Source organism: Pongo pygmaeus, chromosome 22 (assembly GCF_028885625.2).
Source record: "Pongo pygmaeus isolate AG05252 chromosome 22, NHGRI_mPonPyg2-v2.0_pri, whole genome shotgun sequence".
Lineage (NCBI taxonomy): Eukaryota > Metazoa > Chordata > Mammalia > Primates > Hominidae > Pongo > Pongo pygmaeus.
In genome coordinates, this window is record NC_072395.2 from 27,312,922 (window position 1) to 27,334,696 (window position 21,775).

Below are 21,775 nucleotides of genomic sequence, written 5' to 3' on the forward strand. Positions count from 1 at the left end.
AAGAGTAGAGAATGTGGGAGGAATTTAGTGAATGAATAGAACCTAGCGGGCAGAGAAAATAACTAGGTAATTTTGTCCACCAAAAACCCCAATTACCAGTTATTTACAGCCCACTGGTCTGCAACTTCAGTTGCCTAATCAGACATTCATATCAGTGAAGTCCCTTGCTCAAATAGTAATCCTTTGTCTTGACTGACTCTCACACAAGGAGGAGCAGGCAGAGGAGATTGTAAAGCAGAAGCAAAGTAGTTGAAAACCACTGAGAGTGGTTGAGCACATGGGTGGGTTCACATCTGTGATGTGTTGGAAGCTGAATACAGCTGTTTGGCACTTTCAAAAGGCAGTGACCATGAATGGGATGTCCTGCCTCCAGGGCAGTGCAAACAGGCCTCCAGCCAGACAGCCATCTCGCTCTCCTTCTCCAGCTGTGTCTGCAGAAGGGTCCTGAGTAGCATCCTGTAGTTCCAACCTGCTTACTCCTTAGGACTAGGAAACAAGAAAATCACTGCTAACCCCACTCCAAACTTGCCTGATTTCAGAGCTCAGTATCATTCCGCAGTTTGCAGTCACACTGGGAGGGTCTTTTTCTCGTATATGAGAAGGAGGACAGAATGTTGGAAGGGAACGCTCCTCAACAGATGGGAATGAGAGTGGTGTGAGTAACTAACTGGAGGCAATAAAGGTGTTAGCAAATAGCAGGAGGGAAGAGTGGGCCCCACCGATCACTGGCTGTCCCGCATGCTGTGTGTTGTACCAGTGCCAGTGGGAGCTGCCTATCCAAACCCTGGTATTAACAGCATGTGACTCTGGCAGATTCACAATGTCCTCATTGGCTTTGTCAGTATGACAAGCTTTGACTGAGTCCCTATCCAACTGAGGGAGCCACCATCCCCGTCACCCTCCTTTCTGATGCCTTTTCTCCTGATCATCCCTTCTTCTTCCTTCGTCTTTGTCTGGCTTCTTTTGTTCTTCCTTTTTCTGTCCCTCACTCCTCCTTACATTATATTCCCAGCTTCTTTTGGGATTTTTGTTTTAACATAGGGAGAACCTTACCATGGATGTCAAGCTCAGCATGATATAACCAATTACCCTAAAACCACAGCCATCTAGCCTTATCTTGCATTAAAAAAAAGAAAAGAAAAAAAAAACAGATGTTGCCTATAATTGTATATCTGCTCAGGTTTAAACATAAATTGCAGTGAGAATTCTTAAGGCAAGAATACCATTGAACCAAAACACGTTATAACAGAAAGGGGTCTCAGATGCTTATTACCTCCTCCCAACTGTATTTCATTTTACAACAAAGCAAATCACAGCTTGGAAAAGTTAAATGAGTTGCTAAGGTTCCACGATAAATAAGGGCGAAGGGGCCACTTAGGACCCACATCTCCTGATCCCTATCTAGTGATTTTTTTTTTACTTTATAAATTTTAATGTAAAAAAAAAAAAAAGAAGCCACAGATCCTCTAGACCCTTATGCAATATAGGGAAATATTCCTTAACCCCAATCATGCTTTAATCCTTCTTCTACTGAAACAAATACAGCTAATGAATTAGAGATGCTCTTTTGTTCTCCTGTTAACTATCTGACCTTAAGGAAGTCACTCAACCAATTGGTTCTCAGTATTCTCTTTCCACACTGAGGGAACTGGACAGATAATCTATGGTTGCTTCTAGCTCCAAAATTCAATGACCCTTTAAGCTTAACTTCTTTCACCAGAATACCTGTCATTTCTAGGTAAATAGTGTTCTCAGTCCTTTCTGTTAAAAGAGGTTAAGTAAATAAAAAGGAAAGATCAGGCTATGCTTTTGGCCTAGATTATAACTTTGTGACCAAGGATGAAGGAAGTTAATAGCAATAAGAAAGCTTCCAGGGTCTACCATTTACAATTTAAATACTTTACTTGGGAGGTTAAAAGTTCAAAGTTGAGTCACAGTCTGAGGTGGCTCTGCTCTTCCTTTTTAATTATCTGAGGTCAGGAAGTTAATAATACCAGAAATCCCCAGCGGAGACCTCTTGTGCACTGTGTGAACTTTAAACTTGCTCATTTTTTTCTTAAGGGTAAAAAGTTCAGCAGAAACACAGTGGACTTTTCCTCTTAGCCTCCACCCATTCATCCCCCAAGGTCAAAAGTTGAACTGTAAAACAGAAACCCTTGTTCTCTGATCCACATTTAAACAGATCACTTATTAAAAGGTAAACATTCCACATGCAAGCCAAAGTTCCAAGTGAATCTGCTCAATAAAAATAAAAAAACTGTAATAAAGTCTTTGATCTTTTCCACTTGTCTTAGAATTGAACAACAGAATTTATTTTCTCGTTTTTTGAATCTCAGAGAAGGGGCAGTCATATAAGCTCTTTCCTCACCTACCTCTGCCCTGAGATTGGCATATCTAAAAGAGATAAACCTAAGATATTTTAAAATAGTCAGATTTGGAGCCTTACCTTAAGGCAATTTCTTCAACTAATTCTACACCATTTATGTTTGTTTATTTGTTTTGCTCAAACAGGAATTCAAGAACAGCAAACGTGATTTAAATCAGAGATGTAAAGTACTACAGAATTAAGAGGAGTTTGCTGAAAATGGTAGAGGATGCTGTATTAGTCCGTTTTGCTGCTGATAAAGATATATCTGAGACTGGGCAATTTACAAAAGAAAGAGGTTTAGTGGACTTACAGTTCCACTTGGCTGGGGAAGCCTCACAATCATGGCGGAAGGTGATAGGCATGTCTCATATGGATGGCACAGGCAAAAAAAAAAAAAAAAATGCTTGGGCAGGGAAACTTCCTCTTATAAAACCATCAGATCTCGTGAGACTTACTTACTATCATGAGAACAGCATGGGAAAGACCTACCCCCATAATTCAGTTACCTCCCACCAGGTCCCCCTGACCCACCACAACACGTGGGAATTTAAGATGAGATTTGGGTGGGGACACAACCAAACCATATCAGATGCAGAGAAAATAAAGAAATGGATGAATGTATCCAATGAACCTCATATGAATAATGAATGGAAAATATCTGAGATCTTCATAGTGTTAAAGCTCAAACAAGAAGTGAAATAAATAGCTACAGAGCTCCAAATAAGTATTTAATAATAGTCACAAGACTCACTTTCTTGAAGTAATGATGGCAAACTTTAAAAGTATGGAAGAGCCATTGACCGAATACTAACCCAATCCAATCAGCATGCTTAGGAAAACTCCCTGAGATGATCACATGAAGCTGTTATTTCATGCAACCCCAAAATGTCCTCTTCTAAAAAAAACAAATGACATGTGTCCATTTTTTTCAATGTGTACTTATTGGAAATGCTTTCACTTGTTTAAACAAGTCCTACCTGTGACTCAATATTTGTTTAAAAACTTTTTAAGAAAGCATCTTTGTCACCATTTATCTATCTAAATGAGAATAATATCACTTGCTTCCCACCTTAATAATTTTTGTAAAGATTCTCATTAGAGAATATTTAAGCACAGAAAATGGTAAGAGCCTTGAAATTAAGATATACAATGAACATGTTTATAATAAATACTTTTCACTCCTGTCAGTTTCGACAGTGTCATTTAAGTTTAAATGAAGTTTAAATGACTTTGTGATCACTTCTAACACAAATCAAAACTAGAAGATACGGCTCTAAGTAAGTTGTGTTCTAGATCCATTTACACTGTGAGTAACATTCACAATACCCTCTGGGACTCCTGGATGCAGCTGATGACCCAGACCCAGGAATGACACAGCCAGGAAGGACGTGAGGAAGGTGCACAGAGCTACTTCCTCTTGTTAGAACTCCCCTCTCAACAGCTGTAAGGAAGAATGGAAATTCCCTATGAATCAAAGTGTGACTTCAAAGTATGGGATACAATTTGAGAGACCTGATCTTATTGATTAGGATGTTGACCAAAAGGAAGTCACTGCATTTCATTTGGACACTACTCAGACATTTAACCTGGTATGACATTCATGAGAAACTTCTGGTTTCAATTCATCTTTTCCCCATGAATATTTATGTTCCTTTTTTTTAATCTTTAAGTCACTTCATGATATTCAGGCTAGTTATTTCCAACCTTCTGTCTGACTGAATTCTCCATTAAATCTTTCTTTGTTTCCCCCCTGCAAAACACATTAACTCATAAGAGGCTATTATATAGCAAGGACCATGCTGTGTTCTGGGCATATATACCCTCAAAGTCCTCATAGGATAGAAATAGTACTAAATCTGTATACAATGAACTGTACACAACAATGTGGGGACTATACTACAAATACTATGAACAAAGCGCCAGGAGAACCCTGAGTCTTTGCTATGTTCTTTGATGCCTTTGTGCCTTACACATTCCAATCCTGCCACCTAAAATAATCCTCTTGTCCTTCATCCCTGGGACCCTGTGCTCTGCCTCAGTGCTTCACTTCCTACACACTTCACCTCCCCTTGCCTCTCTGAATGTAAGCGTGTCTTCCACAGCAATCTGTGCAAAGACTAACACCAGAGTAACTATCTTACAGTATTGTAATGCTTAGCTAATTTTCCTGCCTCCAACAATAAATTCTGATCTATTTGAGGAAGTGAACTCCCATACCATTCTCAAGGAAGTCCTTCTTTAGAAATATAGACTGAAACCTGACAGAAAAGGGATTCAGTGTATATCCTAAAGGATGGCATAGGAGAGCTGAGACTTAGCAGGGTATATGCTAGAGTGGTCTCGTGCTCTTCTTGCCAGCACACCACTAGGTTAGCAGTTCTCAACTTTGGCTATACTTGGTATAACCTGGAAGCTTCAAGATATTTTTGATGTCTAGGTCTCAGTTCTAGAAATTTTGAATTCACTGGAATGGAGTAGAGTTGGGTCACTAACGTTTTTAACTGTTCCCAGGTGATACTGGGGGTGATGAGAACTTAAGGATGAGAATCAATGCACAGCAAGACACTGTGAAATGGGAATAGATGTTAGAAGTCACTATTGGCACTAGGGGTCACAAATGGATTGCCAATTTAAGAACACCTTATTTTTCATCATTCTCTTGAGGAATAAGTTTTCTTCCACCTGAACTGTTTCAGCAGTTCTATTATCCTCATGATAATATCAGATTTCTTAGCATATTACACCAACGTGTCTGTAAAATCAACCCATCTTTTTCTTTATCCTCATTAATATCTTGTGTGCTGAATCATGTAAAACTGCTTCCTATTGCCTAAGTGTGTCATGCAAACCTTTCCCCATACCATCCTATATATCTGCTTCCAGGAATGCCTTTCCTCTTAATCCTCCAGGAATTCATACTCACACTTTAAGACCTGTAGCCAGACATAGTAGCTCATGCCGATAATGGCACTGACTCAGGAAGATCACTTGAGGCTTGGAGTTTGAGACCAGCCTGATAAACATAGCAAGATCCAGTCTCTAAAAAATAAAAAACACCCTATCTCTACTAAAAATACAAAATCATTAGCTGGGCGTGGTGGTGGGCACCTGTAGTCTCAGCTACTCGGGAGGCTGAGGCGGGAGAATGGCATGAACCTGGGAGGTAGAGCTTGCAGTGAGCCGAGATCGTGCCACTGCACTCCAGCCTGGGTAACAGAGCAAAACTCTGTCTCAAAAATAAATAAATAAATAAATATAAAAATAAAAAAATAAAAAACAACTGAGCATAGTGGCTTGCAGTTGTAGTTCCAGCTACTTGAGAAGCTGAGGCAGGAGGATCACTTGAGCTCAGAAGTTTGAGATGCAAGTCAGCCATGACGGTATTACTGCACTCCAACCTGGGCAACAGAGCAAGACTCTGACTCTTAAAAAAAAAGGAAGAAAGCAAAGACCCAACTTAGGCTTGTCTTTTTACTCCTGTTCTGTGATGCATACAACTTGGTTTACCATTCAATTTCAATCAAAGCAGTTAACACATTGCTATCTCTTTGCCACTTACTGTCTTGTTCTGTTTAGGCTGCTGTAACAAAATACCATAAACTGTGTAGCTCATAAATAACAGAAATTTATTTCTCACAGTTCTGGAGTCTGGGAAGTTCAAAATCAAGGTGCCAGCAGAGTCCATGTCTAGAGAAGGCTGGTTTCCTGATCCATGGATCGTACCTTCTCTCTGTATACTCACATGGTGGAAGGGCCAAGGGGTCTTTCTCAGGGCTCTTTTATAAGGGCACTAGTTCCATTCATGAAGACTCCACCCTCATGACTTAATCACATCCCAAAGGCCCTACCTCCTAATATCATCACCTTGGGTATTAGGATTTCAACATGTGAGTGAATTTTGAGAAAACACAAATATTCAAGCCATAGCACTTCCCTTGAATTTTTTTGAAATTCCCAAGGGCAGAAAATGTCTTTTTCTGGACATGCTAATTCTAGTATGCATACTGTATTTGATACATGGGAGGTGCTAAATGAACAACTATTGAGTAAATGGATGGAAGGATGGATAGAGGGACAGAAAGAGGATTATGTAAATTAATTCCTTCATCTATTTATCACTTACGGGGATTCTCACTATACTCATCATTGAGGAAAAAGAATGACTTCCTCTTATGCATCTTTAAGAGGTTATAAGGCCCAGGAGCCTGAGCCAATGACACATAATTAGGGACTCCAGGCCAGGGGAGGGAGGGTGCCCAGGAAAAACAGTGACAATCATGATTTCCTTGGTCGTGTTAAGATTTTCTAGATAAATAAATAGAAGCAAAACACTCTAGTCAAGTTGTGTCTCAAAATGCTAACTTTCTAGATGATTGCTTAGCCCTGAGCCAAATCTCCTTTTGCTCTTCCCTCCCCTTCGTCATATTGGCCTTGAGGTCTTCTTCAGAGAATCATAATCAGCATAAAAGAATTTACTCCGGCTGGGCGCGGTGGCTTACGCCTGTAATCCCAGCACTTTGGGAGTCCGAGGCGGGCAGATTGCCTGAGGTCAGGAGTTCAAGACCAGCCTGACTGACATGGTGAAACCTCATCTCTACTAAAAAAAGTACAAAAATTAGCTGGGTGTGGTGGTGGGCACCTGTAATCCCAGCTACTAGGGAGGCTGAGGCAGGAGAATCACTTGAACCTGGGAGGCAGAGGTTGCAGTGAGCCAAGACCAGACCATTATACTCCAGACTGGCAACAAGATCAAAACTCCATCTCAAAGAAAAGAAAAGAAGAAGAATTTGCAATTTGCTCCTCCTCTCTCCATGTGAGTTCCAGCTGGAATTTGAAAAAAAAATTATGGGTTCATAGGTTTGTTCGTGCTAAAAGGAATTTTAGGCACCATCTCATCCCATCCCTATGTCTTACAGATCTAGAAGCACTTGGGAAAAGTTTGGCAAATGCATAGTCTATGGCAATTACCAGTGTAGCTAGATGGTTCTGGGCCACATCAGCATGGGAAGGCCAATGAAATCACATCAACCTTAGCACCCAAATCTTCCAGGAATTTGGCCCTTCTTAAGGTCTTCTGTACTTCCAGGAAGTCTCAAGAGGAAAGCTCATGTGTGCTCAGAAATAAGCCCTGGCCTCTTTGTCCCTGGCCTCTTCCTCAAAGACCCCCTCACCAAGTCCCTGGTCTGGGTCCCTCTCTGAGAATAGTCCACCCTGAGTACCACTATCCTCTGTGGTCAGCTCTAGAGCTCCAAGGCTGAGGACACTAGTCCTCCTACAGGAGGTGGAAGAGATAAGGGAGTGGGAGGAAGGGAAGGGAGGTGGAGAAGGAAAGGTATTGAAAAGCATAGGAAGAAAACAATCTTCCTCTAGCTTTCAAGCAGCACTTTGTTATTGGTGGGCCAGACATAACTTGGTGTTTTCAAATTTGGCTCTAAAATTAGGTCCAGATTTCAAATTTGTCCCTGCTACTTAGCATCTTTTTGATTTTTAGCAATATAGAAAACCTTTCTGAACTTGAATTTTTACTTTTTCCTTTCTTTAATATAATGGAAATGATAATTCTGTCCTCACAAAATTATTGTTAGAATTAAGTGGAATACTGTATTGTTATACCAGTGACTGAGCAGAGTGCCAGAAGTTAGTAAGCACTCAACAAATGATATGGATATTATTATTTTCGTCTCCATTGTTCTCATCACTACCAGTTTAATTGTTCATTGACATAGCTCCTCCAGCTTCTGCTCCTAACCCTGCTCTCAATTGTTCTCAATGGGAGTAACTCAGGCCAGCTGGAAGAAATCAATGCCTCCCCAACCTCTTTGTTTCCTACCCCCATTTCCAGATACCTGTATATAAAACTTCTTTTTTTCTCCATTTCTTCACAAGACAGTTTGGGTACAAATTGGTACAAACAGTTCCTTACAAAGCCATTTTTAACTCCATTAGAGGGTCAGCTAGCACATCCCAGCTGCTTTACTAGCAAAGTCCATCTGTCCTTCTGAAATAATGGCAGATGTAATTGCCACTTTTCATTACAGGAAAAAAACAAATACACATTTTGGTAGCTTGATTTCCCCCAAAGGAGCTCTTGCCTTTCCAGTAATAGAGTTCTAGCTAGACACATGGTCGGCCGAAGACAATCCTTCCCACCTTCAACCATGCAGATGAGAGCAATACCCCAGAACTGAGCAGAGCAAGATGATGAAAAGAACCCCAAGCCAAAATAACTTTGTAATTATCCACCCAGTAACTCTGATAGGTCTGGACTGTTTCAGCAACTATATTTAGACATCTGTGTTCACCCTATAGCCTAAATACCAGGTGGTGTCGTTTCTAAACACTGCAAAGAGAAAGTTTTGTTTAGACATCAATGCAACCCCCAAAGACAATATTTAATTAAAATATTAATACTGGTCATATGCACACAAAGCAGCTGGGAAAGCAAACACCCTTTCATCCCCAATACAGAAGCCTCAAAGTTGGTATTGGAAAAAACTTCAAAGTTTCTAACACAGACAAATATTAAACATTCATGGTCACTGTTATGAACTGAATGCTTGTATCCCTCCAAAATTCATAGGTTGAAACCCTAACTCCCAATTTCATGGCATTAGGAGGTGAGAGCAGAGCTACTATGATGGGAAGAATGACCTTATAAGAAGAGAAGGAGACGTCAGAGTTTCCTCTCTATGCCATATAAAAATGCAACAAGAAGACAGCCTTCTGCAAACCAGGAAGAGGACCCTCATCAAGAACCAAATCTGTTGGCACCTTGACCTAGCACTTCATAGCCTCCAGAACTATGAGAAATTAATGTCCATTGTTAAAGCCAAACAGTCTATGTATTTTGTTATAGCAGTGTGAGCTGACTAATATAGTCATCCTTAGCATCTAAACCTTCTATTAACTGAAGAAAGAAAAACCAACTCAAGGCAGGGAAACTTTATGCTTTATATAGATGGCAATTTGAAAGAGCAATTGTTTAAGTTACATTTTAATTGCAAATAGATGTATTCTAATTCACTCTCTGAGCAAATTATGGGTCTTCATATCAGATAAAGAAGCTCTATATGGAAAGAGGTAGAGAAAGTGCCCCAAAACTTATTGGTCTCGTAGTCCCAACCACAGGGAAGATAAATTATTAGCTCAGCTTTGGGGCAAGATTAGACAGCCCCACCTCAGTTCAGGTCACCTCCAATCTGATTTCCTAAGAAAGCTCACAGTATGCTAAGAACCTAGTCACACATCCAAGCCAATTTTGGGATTAGCCTAGACCTGTAGTCCAGACTGATAGCCTCAATTTTATATTTTTGATGATATAGACAGTCAAATATACATAATTAAGTATATTTTCTTATATTATATTATAGAACTTAATTATGTATATTTGACTACGTACATTTTATGAAATCAGAATCCATGGATTCTCCCCATAATGATTGTCCCTCCAGGGAATAAGTTTTAAGATTCAGATTAATCCATTTGGGGCAGCTAAAAACTCTCAACACCCTATTCTTTCACTCTACCCATGCTGGAATAAGACCAACTTCAAGATTCAGGACACATGGCTCCATGTAATCAGAGATCCCATGCCAAGGGAGAGTAGGCAAAAATAGACACAGGTGGATATGTATGACTTCTTTCCATGCGCTTCCAGGCCTCCAAGGGACAAAATTCTTGATTTGGTGCCAAAATGTTCTATTTGTCTTATTAGAAAAAATTACTCAGTAAGGTGATATACCCCAGGAGGAGAGAATTGTTCTCATATTATCCAAATAATTATATAAGTCTATACATTTTCACTGAGGGTTTTAATGATGAAATTATTAAGACGTTGTATGAAGTGAGCTGTCTTAGAAAAATTTGCTGCCTATTAATGGCTTTCCCAAGCATTATTTTTGCTCTCATGTCTTCTAAGTCTAAAAGCTTCTCCCACACTTCCTTAGATCATGGCTTATGTTTGGTAATATTGTGAGATACATCTAATCTCCTATTAACATTTGTATAAAGTGCCTTTCCTATCTCTCCATGACATTGTTCTACCCGCTTTGAAGACATCAGCTTTGTGATAGGTGGCATTTGATATTGTGACTAACCTAACATCTACTGTACAAAGGGTAATAATACAATATTAACAGTTATTATACACTTATAATGTGCCAGGCACCTTCTAAGCCTGTTTTGTTTTATAATTCAGTGTATAATATATGTTAATTTTCATAACATCAAGGAATAGACAATTTCTTTATTTCCATTCTACGAACAAGGAAACTGAAATTAAACAACTCCGCCAGCGGCATGCCACTAGCAGGTCCAACATCGAAATCCAGAGATGATCCAGCATTATGATGCAAAATATACCAGTGGTGCTATTCTCACTTAACAGAGACTATTTGGAAAGAAGTAATAAAAGGATATGAACTGAACACAGTTACAGAATCACAGACTCCTAAGGCCAAAAGGAACTTCAATATCCTCTAGTTTTTCTTGCCCAAAATATCAATCCAAGAAATTAACTGGTTACTTATTAAAAGTAGACAGCCAGGAAAAAGGAGAACTGAGTATTTCAAAACAAATAGTCCAAATGGACAAACAAACTCTGAACAGAGCCACTTTTAGAAGGAGGAGAGAGAACATTAAGGCATTTATGAATAAAAGGCAGACTTCTTTAGAAGGAGTTGCCATATTGGCTCACTACAACTCCGCCCCCCAGGTTCAAGCGATTCTCCTGCTGGGATTACAGGCACCCCCCACCACGCCCGGCTAGTTTTTGTATTTTTAGTAGAGACGGGGTTTCACCATGTTGGTCAGGCTGGTCTCAAACTCCTGACCTCGTGATCCGCCCGCCTCAGCTTCCCAAAGTGCTGGGATTACAGGCGTGAGCATGCGCCTGGCCACAAAAGGCAGACTTCTAAAGTGGAAGTCCAGCTTGGCCAGATAATAGACTCACTAGCATATAAACTGCTGGAAGCTAGTGTAGGAGGTAAGGAAAGAATGACAAGGTTAAAGGAACCAAAGCCCAGAGAGGGTTTTTGTTTAGTTCTTTGGCAGCACTTAACTCTAGGAAGTGATGGGGAAATTCTAATTTCTGAGAATGTTTTTCACAAGGATGACAGAGATTAGAGCTTCCAGTGAAGAAAATATTGCTGCAATCAAAGAAAGCAAAGTGCAATAAAGCCCTCAGGCCAGATGGAATTTATCTAAGTATTCTGGAGAAAATAAGGTGTGAAACAGCAGAGACTGATGAGGACATACACTATGACCATTAAAATAACAGCTGTTCCTGAAGATTGTCCAATTTTTAACACAGCATCTATGGTTTTTTGTTTGTTTGTTTGTTTGGTTTTTTTTAAAGGAAACCAAGAGAAATCCCAAGAATTCAGACAAATGAACTTTGTCTTGGTGCTCGGATACTGGTTGGGGGAAAAAAGTCCGACGATGGTGCCAAGTAGAATCTGAGAATTGAAACTTGACAGGCCCCCATCAACTCTGCAGGAATAGAGATTTTTGCCTCTCCAAGCTTAAAATCGATAATAAGTAATACAGAGATACACCATGCACTTGCCCTTTTAAAAAGTTTGAAAATGAAGAAACAAATGCTTTCTTGGATCTGAAACTAACTAGAGAAATTAGAATCATGTATAGTGTATGCTTAGGCCAAAGAGAAGAGATTAGCTATAGCATGCCTGGAATCTGGTGTTGGAATGAAATGTAATTTCACCTGCATTTTTTAAATAATTAGAGAGTATGTGTGAGTCACAAGCAATTGACTCTCACATGATTGACACTCTGTGGGAGCAAGCAGTGAAAAAGAAATGGTGAGCACCTGATCCTATGATAATCATCACTAGCATTTATTGAATGCTTACTACGTGGCAGGCACACTGTTTAGTGTTTGATATCCATTATCTCAATTATTCTCAGTCTGTGAGTGATGCTATAAACTACTTCAGAAACATCTGCTATTTCAGAAAGAAAATGCTCTAAGGTGTAGGGCAGATTATCAGCCAGGGTCACAGTTCAGATGAGTTCCAAAGAAAGCTTATCTAAAATATTCTGACGAAAATGTGGCTTCCATTTAAAACTGAATGGGGGCCAAGAGAGTTGTAAAGGAAACTTGAGGATACAATCTATTCTCTGCCCCTCAATCCCTGAGCCAGCCAGGGACACTTATTTTCTCCTAAACCTAAAAATAGTCATGCTAACATTGGTTTCAGACTCTGTCAGAATCACCAGCTCTGAGACTACAGAGTTCTTCTCACTTTTTCCTATTTCCTGGTCCTTAAACCCACTTCCTTGCCTTGCTTCTGTGCCTTGCTAATTATAACTGCTTTTTGTTTGTTTGTTTCCTGATTCCTGTGGTTCAATCTGTGTTCCTAGGGCCTTCATCTGTGGTACCCACCTGGGATTTTAGACTCATGTGGGTCTAAAGCTTTGGCTTAAGTGTAGTCTGAAACTCTCCTAGGCTTTGGTCCACAACCTCCTGCCACCCAACATGGTGCTGACAGGGAGGACAATCTGTAGCCCATAAAGATTAGAGCTATGCTATTAATCAATGATCTTTCCCAACCAAAATACTTAGTTCAGGGCTCTTCACACAATGCTCAAAGTACTTTCTGTTCAATAAAGGCTTGTTGACTGTATTTACAACACATGCTGTACTATGAACTGCATACCAAAGTCCAAATTACAACATATAACCCCTATGACAAGAACGAGTAAAAAAATAAAACCACAGGCTTGGAGGGATGCCAGATGATGCTGGACCCATGAAAAACTCCAGAGAGGAAACAAAAGGTACTGAACAGAAATGGAGTGCACACACCGTAACCTTGTTCTCTCATCTTTTGTGAACTATGACGGGTCACCTTTGCAAAATTAAAAGCCTTTTGAGAGTAGGGTACAATACAGCTTCAACAGCAGGGTGCCTACAGTCCCCGTCACTCCTCCTGCCACCAGGGAACTTGCAGGAAGGGAGCTTTCCTGTTAGCTTTCCTCCCTGGTAAAGCACTGACCACAGCCTTGAATGCCACAAAGCCACACTGGGAAAAATATGAAGTTTTGTCCTACCCAAATTATATCTGGACAGATAGTTATTTAGAAAAGAATCATTCTGCATTTTATGTATTATAACATTGGCTATACAGGATCTCTCTTTCTCATCACCCAAGTCTGGTTCCTTCCCAGTCTACAACTGCCTCTTGCTCCTCAAAGAGCTTACTTTTCCTCTCGGTTTCTTTAAGCAATAGCTGTCCTTACTATGTGGTGTGATGGTTAATTTTGTGTGTCAAATTGGCTAACCTGTAGTAACTAGTTATTCGAACACAAATCTAGGTATGGCCATAGAGATATTTTGTAGGTGAGTTTAGTATCTATAATCATGGACTAACCTTTTAAAAAATCTATAATCAGTTGACTTTAAGTAAAGGACATTATCCTCAACAATGTAGATGAGCCTCATTCAATCAGTTGAAAGGTTTAAGGGCAAAAATAAGTTTCCCTGAGGAAGAGATTCTGCCTCAAGATTGCAACATCAGCTCCTGCCTAAGAATTTTCAGCCTGCTGGCCTGCCCCGATCCTATAGATTTTGGACTTACCAGCCTCCACAATTGCATACTGAAAGAAGTCTCTCTCCATCCATAGGCATACCTTGCTTAACAGAGACACATTCCGAGAAATGCATCCTAAGGCAATTTCATCATTGTGTGAACATCATACGGTATACTTACACAAACATAAATGGTATAGCCTGCTACACCCCTGGGCTATATGGTATAGCTTATTGCTTCCAGGCTACAGACCCATACAGCATGTTACTGTATGGAATACCGTAGGCAATTGTAACACGATGGTAAGAATCTGTGTATCTAAGCCTAGAAAAGCTACAGTAAAAATGTGGTATTAAAAGACAAAAAAAATTGTACGCCTGTAAAGGGCATTTACCATGAATGGAGCTTACAGAATGAGAAGTTACTTTGGGTGATTCAGTGAGTGAGTAGTGACTGAATGTGAAGGCTGAGGATGTTACTGTATACTACTGTAGACTTTATCAACACTGTACACCAAGCTACACTCAATTTATTTTTTTAATTCTTTCTTCAACAATAAATTAATCTTCACTTACTGTAACCTTTTTATTTATAAGCTTTGTTTTTAACTTTTTGGCTATTTTGTAGGAATACTTAGCTTAAAACATAAACACATTGTGCAATTGTACAAAAATTTTTTCTTTATATCCTTATTCTAAGAGCCATTTTCTATTTTTAATTTTTTTTAATTTTTAAACTTTTTTGTTAAAAACTAAGACAAAAACATACACATTAGCCTAGGTCTACACAGAGTCAGGATTATCAAGATGTCACTAGACAATAGGAATTTTTTAGCTCCATTTTAACTTATGCAACTACTGTCATATAAGCGGGCCATCACTGACCAAAAGCATGTTTACACAGCACATTAAAGTCTATTCATTTACTACCTTGGGGGTAAATTAGTGTTGCTGCTGGAACCCTGATAATTTTCAAGTGAGGGAACTTGGAGAAATACAAATATATTTTTATATATTTTACACATAAAATATATAATAATTATACTTTTATTATTATATTATATATAAATATATTTATATTTTTATAAATAAGATAAATAAATATATATTTATATTTTTATAAATAAAATAATAAATATATTTATATTTTTATAAATAAAATAAATAAATATATATTTATATTTTTATAAATAAAATAAATAAATATATATTTTTATAAATAAATATTATATATATTTATATTTTATAAATAAAATACATATTATACATTTTATTTTTATAAATAAAATACGTGTTGTACATTTTATTTTTATAAATAAAATACGTGTTGTACATTTTATTTTTATAAATAAAATACGTGTTGTACATTTTATTTTTATAAATAAAATACGTGTTGTACATTTTATTTTTATAAATAAAATACGTGTTGTACATTTTATTTTCATAAATAAAATACGTGTTATATATTTATATTTTATAAATAAAATAAATACGTGTTATATATTTATATTTTATAAATAAAATAAATACGTGTTATATATTTATATTTGTAGAAATAAAATAAATACGTGTTATATATTTATATTTGTAGAAATAAAATAAATACGTGTTATATATTATATTTTTAGAAATAAAATAAATATGTGTTATATATTTATATTTTTAGAAATAAAATAAATATGTGTTATATATTTATATTTTTAGAAATTAAATATGTGTTATATATTTATTTTTATAAATAAAATAAATATATGTTATATATTTATATTTTCATAAAATAAATATATATTATATATTTATGTTTTTATAAATAAAATAAATATATGTTATATATATTTGTTTTTACAAATAAAATAAATATATGTTATATATATTTATGTTTTTACAAATTAAATATATGTTATATATATTTATGTTTTTACAAATAAAATAAATATGTTATATATATTTATGCTTTTACAAATAAAATAAATATGTTATATATATTTATGTTTTTATAAATAAAATAAATATATGTTATGTATATTTATATTTTTATAAATAAAATAAATATACGTTATATATATTTATATTTTTATAAATAAAATACATATAATATATATTTATATTTTTATAAATAAAATACATATATGATATATATTTATATTTTTATAAATAAAATACATATAAGATATATATTTATATTTTTATAAATAAAATACATGTATGATATATATTTATATTTTTATAAATAAAATACATGTATGATATATATTTATATTTTTATAAATAAAATACATGTATGATATATATTTATATTTTTATAAATAAAATACATGTATGATATATATTTATATTTTTATAAATAAAATACATGTATGATATATATTTATATTTTTATAAATAAAATACATGTATGATATATATTTATATTTTTATAAATAAAATACATGTATGATATATATTTATATTTTTATAAATAAAATACATGTATGATATATATTTATATTTTTATAAATAAAATACATATATGATATATATTTATATTTTTATAAATAAAATACATATATGATATATATTTATATTTTTATAAATAAAACACATATATGATATATATTTATATTTTTATAAATAAAATACATATATGATATATATTTATATTTTTATAAATAAAATATATATGTGACATATATTTATATTTTTATAAATAAAATACATATATGACATATATTTATATTTTTATAAATAAAATACATATATGATATATATTTATATTTTTATAAATAAAATACATATATGATATATATTTATATTTTTATAAATAAAATACATATATGATATACATTTATATTTTTATAAATAAAAAAATACATAATATATATTTATATATATATATTTCAATTTTCTCACTTGTAAATTATCAGGGTTCCAGCAGCAAAAATAATTTACCCTCCAGATTTCAAATGAATAGACTTTAATGAAGGAACCATGGATAGAAGTGTTGGCAGGATTAAGGAAACAAAAAAGGGCAGGTTAGGCACCAGAGACTAGCAACAGAGGGAAGGCATTACCCCTCTAGAGCTGAAGGGGTAAGGGGAAGAAAGAACTTTGCTGAAAGCTGGACCTTGGGCGGAGCCTCCTCACAGGACCTGTGGTCAGAGAGGGACACAGCTATCTCCAGACAGGCGGCACTGAAGCAGTGAGGGGGCAAGAAGGACTCTGATCTCCCTCTCCTCCTGCTCTCCAATTTCTTGTCCAGTGAGTCAGGCTTCAATTGGTAGAACCCAAACAGAAGTTGGCTAGGAAGAGAGCCTGGCAAGGCAGAGAAGAGCAGAGAATGGGTCTTCCAGGGAGCGGGGTGCGGGGAGGGAAGCCACTTTGGGAAGCTGAAATGGGAGGATCACTTAAGCTAGGAAGTTGGAGACCAGCCTGAGCAACATGGCAAAACCCCATCTCCACAAAAATATTTTATGAAAGGAGGCTGAGGTGGGAGGATCGCTTGAGCCTGTGGGAGGTCGAGGTGCAGTGAGCTGTGACTGCATCACTGCACTCCAGCCTGAGTGACAGAGAGAGACCCTGTCTCAGAAAAAAAAAAAATATATATATATATATATATATCTAGCGTAGCATGGTTCTCCCAAGACTCAAGCTACGTATTCATACTGGTTTTCAACTTTCATAAAAGACTGTGTTTGATTTCACTTCTTATCTACTAATTCACTATATCCAATTAATACCAAATTATGTCTTATCTAATATTATTTTCCCTGGCCCCAAGTCTTTCTTATGTATTATTTAGTTACACTGGCAATCACCCAGAATTTAGTTGCACTCCCTTTATTCTCTATCACTTTTATCAATCTTGTACCCCCAAACTCAATTTTAATCAATTAATAATGACACATACATCCATTTACATACAAAATATGGACAAATATGTTTTATAAAAGAATCTACATATGTTCAATAGGTTTGGGGCTAAATATTATTCTCTTTTATACCTACCAGATTGTATTCATTGTAATTCTATGTACATAAAATGTGTTCAATACCTTCCTTTTCCTTGTAAATTTTCATCTTTTTAAGACACAAAACAGTAGACTTATCGCTGTCCTATTTATTATGGTCAAAGAGAGAAAAGGGCATATTATTCTGCTTAGAAAGGAGTTAACTATAGCAGACATATATGGAGTTATCTGTCCAGGACCCTCATCTGGGAAGTGCCTGTGTTCCTCACTCCATTTGTGCGGTTATCACAGAAGGTGTCCTACAGCCACAGTTAATTGGCTCAGCAGTAGACATTAGACCTAAGATGACTTCATCACAGTCCCTTCCCCAGACTTCATTTCCTAGCTAAAGCATATAAGTCCAGGCTGGGCACCTGATTCAAATGAAAAAAACTGGAATTCATCTTTGGGAATATTGCATCTAGAAGTGACAAGCATACTTTGGGTGTTTGAACTGTGATGTATAAAACTAAAAGGTCAACTATCAGTAACTGAATTTCCAGTCATGTAGAACAGAAAAGGGGAAAAAATAAGAGAAAGAAAAAAAAGTGAATGTGTGTGTGTGTGTGCGTGTGTGTGAAAGAAAAAAAAGTGAGTGTGTGTGTGTATGTGCGTGTGTGTGCAAGTAACAGAAGAAGTGGGAGCCATGTAGATTCCTAATGGTGCTGGAGTCTGTGTTTCTAATGGTATCTCAAGTCCAGCTACATTTCTACCTTTGAGTCTTCTAAATCTTCCACTTTGCTCAAATTAGTTTGAATTGGATTCTGTTACATATAAGCTAGTGGGTTCTTATGAATAAAATTCCTACCATCTAAACTTATCAAATGCAAGGTTAAGCCTCAAAAAGGTCGGTGCACTTGTCAGAAATATGTAGAAAGTAACTTATGAAAGAAAAATGAACTTATGAAAAGAAAAAAATCACACATTAATTTCTTGTCAATGAAACTGACTGGCTAATTTTCCATTTCTAGGATGTTGTCTTCAGTGGCAGGAAGGTTTAAACCCATAGTTCCCATTAGAGTTTACACTAGGAGCAATAATGAACCTTAAATGATTCTAAAACATGGAATCTGAGTGGAGTCAAGAACAGAATTATATTGAATCTTCGTTTTAAAAGCTATGTGAGCCATATTTATTCTTTTAAAATGGAGCAAATATGTTCTGAAACCCAAAAAGAGGTGAGTCACTTAAGCAAGCCCAACGTGACTAGGCCAGTAGTATCATTTCAGATGCTCATAGCCATCACAGGGACATAGAAGACATTCCAAAGTGATTTCTATCAATCCTAGTTTCCATTTCTCACCTGAACTTTCTACACTGTCTTTGTAGACTTTGACTTTGGGTTGTGGAGCCAGACTGCTGGGTTTCTAATCTCCAGTCTGCCACTTACTATCTAGGGGACCTTGAGTGAATTACTTAGCATCTCTGTGCCTCGGTTTCTAGGTCTGTAAAATAATATGAAAACTGGACCCCCACAAGTGGTAGCTGAGCATAGTAAATGAGTTGATAGTTTAAAGGAATTGGAACAAAACCTGGTAGATAATGAGCTCTCGATAATGTTAGCTGTTATTATTAAGAGGCCATGAATCCCTTAATTTTGTAGCTTCAAATAAAGCCCTCACACAGACACAAACTTGCTGGTTATTTAAATAAGAAAGGAAACATAAATCAACAGAGAAAATTTTAATTAAATCAGTTAATGGCATATGGATCAGTTGCGAAATGAGTTTACTTCAGAAATTATTTCTAAGAGTGTTCCTCATAAAACAATATGACCACATTAGATATATAGTTAAGGGAAACATTAAAAATACATAATGTGTAACCTTTCAATTTTCACTTAACAGCTGCCTTTATCTTACTATTATTCAAAGTGATTTTTAGATTAAGGGGACTTATGAATGATTTTCTCAAAAAAAAAATCCATTCCAGTTTGATCAGTCTTGGGGATACTGGGTCATAGCAACTACCAGTACTCAGACATTGGGGAATTGTTCAGGGAAAAGGCAGCAGCTATGAAGTATCCTCAAGAATAAGAAGGGCATGTCAAAACAATTCATCATAAACAAGTCATTAAAATTAAAAGTGTATTCTTAAGTAGTTTCTTGATTAAGAACAAATGCCTCATTAATCTGGAACATATTGACTTGAGAACATAAGTAAAGTCAAAGAGAGTAATGACTGACATGACATGGAACACAGCATGCTGTGTGTTCCCATCACAAAAGCTTTGGAGGAACAGATTCCACAGAAGGTCACCGGAGACAGTGAACTGAACAGAAAACCCAGCATCACTCAATGATGCAAAGGTAAATTTTTAAAAATCTAGATTACAGAGAACATTGAGTACCAGTAGCACTGACACTATTTCCATCTATAGATTCTGAGTTCATTTCATTTATTTCAGGCATGCAAATAAGTCTAAACCCAAGATCTAAAAAATAAAAAATAAAGATATATCTAAAAGAAATAGGCATCTAATTTTAAAGAAACTTATTGTCCTCCCCCGACTCCCACTTCCCAAGTGTTAGTTAAGTATGTGACTAGAAGTTAAAAACCAACACAAATAGCTTTGGAGAAAATTCTAATATAATCATTGGATGATACTAGATTGGATATTCTTTGGATCACACTAAAGCTACATTTCTTAAAGGACTATATGTAGTACCTAGTAAATAAAGTAATAGATGTGAGATGTGCATAAAAATCACACACGTAATTTTTAAAAACAGATCAGACATTAAATGCCCATAGGAGGATGACTCTGCAGTTTTTAAACATTAAATCTGGTTTTGGAATAGTCATCAAAATATGTCTCATATTCTGAAAGGCTTTATAATTTCATCTTCTAGAAGGTAAGCTTCACGAGGAAAGGAACTTTTTCCCATCTTGACCACTACTATATCCTCAGAACAGTGCTTAGGACATAATAGATACTCCATATGTATTTAATGAATAAGTAATTTCAACAGTGGCTGAAATTATAACCTGGATATATCTGTTGTGATTGTAGTTTTAACAATTGGCCTCAGGACTTTTTCTTGCAGTTGGCCCCTTATCCATGCCCCCTCACACCTTCCCTGTACTCAGCATGACTTCCACAGAGATGTCTGCTTATCATAAAGAGAAAGAAAATCTCCATGAAAGATTATAGATGGTTGGGATGAATATTATGTGCAAAGAATTTCCCAAATTCCATTATCTAAAGTATGGCACAAAAAATTACCATCATCTTTCCAATACTAGAATAAATTCTTCTGAAGACAAAACAACATAATTTATAGAGTCAGATTCTAGATATGACTATATTATTTTTACTTAAATAACATACTCATTTCAAACTTTAAGACAAGGAAAAGAGAATTTTTTTTCTAGAAAGAAGAAAGCAGCATAATGAGAAAGAAGGGAAAGTAGAGTTCTACCACTCTAAGTAGCTATAATCAGACTTTGTTTTCAGCAATGTTTAAACCTCATCACTCCCAAAGTTTTAATCTTGACAGCAGGATAGCAAAGGAAAATATTGGAACATAATCAGGACTAGAACATTTTTTATTTATTAGATCTACACCCAGCTTGTGCTAGAATACAAATTACCATAGCCCCTGCTCATGAAAACAAATAATCCAATTAGAGGTACAAGGCTAGCAAACAAGAAATATAACTATATACTGCCTCCAGTTAGAGGTACAAGGCTAGCAAACAAACATAACTATATACTGCCTCCAGTTAGAGGTACAAGGCTAGCAAACAAGACACATAACTATATACTGCCTTATATTCACTCATGTACTAAATTGTGTGGAACAATTCCTAAATGTTACACAGCCTAGAGATGAGAGGTAATTCCAGCATCTAGCACAGTGTCCAGCACAT